Here is a 5,373-nt window from a genome sequence, read left to right on the forward strand (position 1 = left end):
CATTTATAGGACAGGGACAATCTTTAGCTAAAGAACAAGGCATGTTAGACAATGGTATGTTTATTCTTAGCGACGATAACTACAATAATGGTATGTTTATTCTTAGCGATGATAACTACAATAATGGAAAGAAAATATGAAGTCTAAGTTAATGAATCTTTGATCTGATTATTGGAATTTAGTATGTAATGTTTGCACTAAAACTCCTCCATCAGATGAAGAATTGCAAAAGAATAATGTGGCGTTGAATGAAATCATTGGTAACATTCTTGATTTAGTATTAGGAAAGATTATGCATTATGCAACTGCATAGGAATTATGGGATAATCTGTAGACAATCCATGAAGGAAAAACAAAGGAAGAGTTTTCATCAAGGGAACCGACACATATTCTTGTTTACAAAAGAAATAATGGTGTGTTAAAATATGAGTATGATATGTCAGTTGGTGATTCAGAAGAAAACAGATTAGATAAATCACTTAATCTTAGAAGAAATATTGTTTTTTTTGAAAAGGATTAACAATCTTTAGGATAAGTTTCACGCATATGAGAACAGGGATAATGATAAATCGGTAAATACTGCAACAAAACCTAAATAGTATTGTGAAGGACTTGAAGCTGAGACCATCTCTCTAAGATTAGATCTTCAAAATTCCAACAAACGAAATGAAGAGCTACTCCAAGTATTTCAAGAACGAGATAATGGGATGAAGGAATAGATTATTGAATTAAAAGACAAATTGGAAGAAGGAAGATATATTGAAGAAGGAATGGACAAACAATAATATGAAAAGGAAGAACAATGTCAAAGACTAGAGGTTGAGGCAAACATTCTAAGAGGTATATTAGAAGAAAAGGATAAACACTTGAATTTCAAGATAGTACTAAGATTTTAAATAACATTCTTAGTAGTCAAAGGTCTCCCGCCATTAAATTTGGTATTCGTTTTCATGAATCTGTAAAAGGAGAATCAAGCTCACAAGCTTGTGAAATAAATTATGAAATTAACAAAGCAAGCTCTAAAATATCTAATAAAGAATTAAGAAGTCAACCAAACCAACAACTAAAGAACAATAATTTTCGAAGGAATTCATTTGCTCCTAACTATAGAAGTGTCAATCAATTCTCTCCTCAGGACAATGGTAGTGAATGTTTTATATGTCATAACTTTGGACACTTTGTAGCCAATTGTAGAAGCATATTCATAGGAAGATCATCAACTCCCAGGTACTCAAGAATCTTTATGGGATATTGTTTTTCTTGCAACATGTTTGGTCACAAAGCCATCAATTGATATACGAGGAATATGAAATAGAAATATAATGATTCCTCTGCTCCCTTTTCTGGTCATGTATGATGTTATACTTGTAACAGGTTTGGGCATGTAGCAAAAGAGTCCAGGAACAAGCCAATGGATTCACACAGTAAATAAATTGATTTTCTCCAAGACAAGAAACCAGACAAGAATATTGTTATCACAAGACCTGAAAAAGATGGATCCACCAACACTTCTCATATTAAACAAAAGGAATAAGAACAAGTTAAGTGTGGCCTTGCTCTATGCTCATTTGAAGATGAAGATGATTGGTACATAGAAAACGAAAGCTCTCATCACATGTCTATAGATAAGAATAAGTTTGAATCTCTCAAGAAAAACAAAGATGGTAAAGTTATTCTGTGAAATAATGCTCCAACAAAGGTTTTAGGAAAAGGCAGAGCCAAACTTGACCAATATACAAAAGCAACTGATGTATATTAGTTCAAGAGACAAAACAAAATATTCTATGTGTAGGTCAAATAACTGCTAATGGTCATATAATTATGTTTACATTAGTTAAATGCAAGGTTATAGAAGAAGACACTGGAAAGGTATAGTAAGAGGATTCAGAAATACAAACAAATTATATGTGCTAGTAAAGAAGAATTCAAGCAGAAATAAGAGGTGTAGTTCCTGTTCTTTAGATTCATAGTAAAAGAAGAAGGTCCCCACTACAATCTATTTTACTTAATGATTTATTTTGATAGAGACTGCATAAGTGAATGTGAGGTACATAATCTCATAAGAAACATGTGATGATTATAAGGTCCACAAGATTAGTGGTGTATGATCTCAGGGGGAGTTATGCATATGAATCTTAATGATGATTCCATATGTTGTTTTGATATTATTTTGGTAATATGTATATTATTGACATTGCATTGATGAAGTGTACAGGATCAGATAGGACATGTTTAGGGGGAGTTGTGGCTATAAAGAATCAACAAATTATATTCTATACACGGATTGTATGAAAGATAGTCAGGTGTATACGTGGTTTTTTATTTAGACATTTGCATATGCTTCTTAGTAATGAAAAATAAGTGACACAAATTCAGGGGGAGTTTCTCATATGCTTCCATAAATTCATTATTGGAATTCTGGTTCCAACATTGATTAGTTTTAGAACGTTAATGGTGCCCACATGTTGCTTAGGAATGATGGTGGTTCATGATGTTGTTGCAAAATGTTATTTCTGCTATTGAAATAGCTCTTTGGTGCATTTACTGGTTGATATGATGGATATAATGTGATCACAGTTGATGGTGAAAAGTTGGAATAGGTTTAGGGGGAGCATCTGCTATCATTCTAATGGTTCATTGTTGGCATTATGATTTCTTGAGTACTCCTTGTTGTGTGATGGTGCTTATGATGAGTTCTGATTTACTCAATGTTTGTTGATATCTTTCATTAAAGAGAAGATATATATGCTATGTAGAATGCTTGAGTTGCTTTTGCTACAGTCATATTATTGATTGGTGATTCACTTGATAAGGAGAAATTGGTGTCTACACTGTCTTGTCTTACATGTTGAGGATGTTCAGGTTGCTATCAGAGGATTATGTTGCAAATTCCTTTATGGGGCATGATGGTTGTTGTTGACTATCATGGTCTTGCTTCCTCATTGTTGAGGTACCTATTTTTGGTTATAAGTGTCATATATGTCTCTTTATGTAAAGATCATGAAAAGACCCATGTTGTAGATCACTATAAAGTTCAGTCATGTATGGGCTATTGGGATCATGTCATGCTATGTTATGTAATATCATTATTTTGGACATTGATGTAAAATTTGGGTCGAATATGTTAGGTGTCTTATGTAGTCATGATTCATAGGTGATACGAAAGGTCATATTTGGTTGAGTCATAAAATCTTGTACTCTATTGAATATCTTCAGAAGGTTCAACATATTCTCAATGGTAGCATGGTCAGTATGCAAATTTCATGATTCATATTAAATAGATAAGACCTATAATGATTATCACTACAAGGGAAGTACTTTATTAAGCCCAGTTCAACCCTTTTCCCTTGATGTCAAAGGGGGAGAGAAGCATAGTGTTTCGAGAGAAGACTTGGTGTGTTTGGACAGGTTAAAGGACTTGGTGTTTGCATGTGTGTTTACATATATTTGGAGGTGGTGTCCAAACACCAAAGTGGTTGCCATTAATTCCAAAGGGGGATATTGTTGGAATTATGGCTAATGTGTTGTCCTTGATGGAAACTTGCTTGATATAGATGTACTTGATGTCAACATTGTGATAATATGATGATTGTCAAACTAATGCATATTGGTACAAATCCTACAGATGATATGGACAAAGAAATGGTAGTTCAATTACATATGAATGACAAAAGTGAAGTTTAAAAATGTATACGCGGTTACTTTGAAGAAAGGTTGCATACATACAAAGGTCTTGTGAGTAAAATTCATGTGCATAATCCGAACCATGGAAATATGGATACTAGGGGTCATTACCATGGTATTGGCCATAGTAATTGGAGCGACAACATTCATTTTATCCAATGAAAAAATACTAATGACATTACCAAAGGATTTACCCAAGGTATTGGCTAAGGAAAAAGCTATATAAGGAGATGGAGAGAAGGGTGTTATGCATGCAAGTAATGGATTATTCATGTGTGAGCCGATCTAGAATAGACGTGCACCAGGGAGCAAGGAGATGGCTAATATTTGATAAACATGAAAGTGTAGTGAAGACTAATAAATACACTTGCTTAATTTGTTTATGCTTGTAGCTAACAATGACATATATGTGGTTATAATAATGCTGAGATATGAATATGTGACAATGAAGTTTGCAGAATGTGAATTGTGTTTGCAACGAAGGTATGATTTAGTAATTTAATTTTTGTAAGCTGGTTTATTTTTGAATAGTTGCGTACATACACAAATCTGTTTCTGTTGAGTCATGTATATATTATGAGATTTAGTTTTTAGTATGTTGAGATATGTACGCGGGTGTTGTACATTATAAGAGTGTATATACACAGTTATGCTAAATAGCAGTCGCATATATATATTCTGAGATAAATCCGACCAAGGTTTTTAGTTTCGCTTGATGATGACTGTTGATGAGTTATGTTATATTTGTTGTTGTTTTTCAATGATGTCTTGATCTAGATGGTTTATATCTTTTGTGATTTGGTTGTGCATTGATCTGATCTAGTTGTAGTGTTTGATTCAGTATTCAATGGGATGATGTTACAATGATTTAGTTGGTTTAGTGATTGAATTTCAGATTCAGTATTCAATTTGGAATTGAGCATAATGATGGGTGTGGGTCCAGTTTAGAAATATGATGAAATGTGGCCTACAAGTTTTGATGTTTTGAGATAGGTGGATCTAGTATGAAATATAATGAAATGTGTTCCATGAAGGGTGCTAAGGGTTGGAGCCTTAACTGAGGGAGTCTGAGCTTCCTTCCTGTGGTAGCTGGTAAATTTTTTTCAGGGGATAGGCGCTCCCATCCGATATGAGATGATAAACGAGATCAGGAGGTTGTAGCTCACTTCCAGTGGGTGATAGTGAACAAGTGGAGCTTGTAGCCATTTGTATGAGGGTGCTTGCATATTGGTAAGAGTTTGCACCAATAGAGGATGTAATTAATATTTTCTTTAAATAATAAGAAAAAATACAAAGACGACGACAACAATGGTTTTCTCCCACATTGGGTTTCCACCTAAAATCTTGGTGTTCATATATCTTTATGTGTTTCTTTTTGTTGTGATTTATCTACTCTTTACTGCATACTAAATGAATAATGAAATTAATAATGCATCAGTTAAATATAAACATTTTATGTATCACATGAAAAAATTAGTTATCTGGATATACGCAGTTTTCATTCACTAGAGTCGTGTACATACACGGGTTTCATAAAGAAAAATAACGTAAAAAATTTAGAATATGAAACTAAAATTTAAATTGAATTAAAAATACTAATTCACCTCCCCCCTAAGTATTTTTCCTAACAAATGGTATCAAAGTAGGTCTCTCGAGTAAAACTTAATCACTTGAGAGTGGATCAGGGAT

Source organism: Pinus tabuliformis, chromosome 4_1, assembly GCF_031772625.1.
Source record: "Pinus tabuliformis cultivar Carrire ecotype Pingquan chromosome 4_1, CPIR1, whole genome shotgun sequence".
NCBI lineage: Eukaryota > Viridiplantae > Streptophyta > Pinopsida > Pinales > Pinaceae > Pinus > Pinus tabuliformis.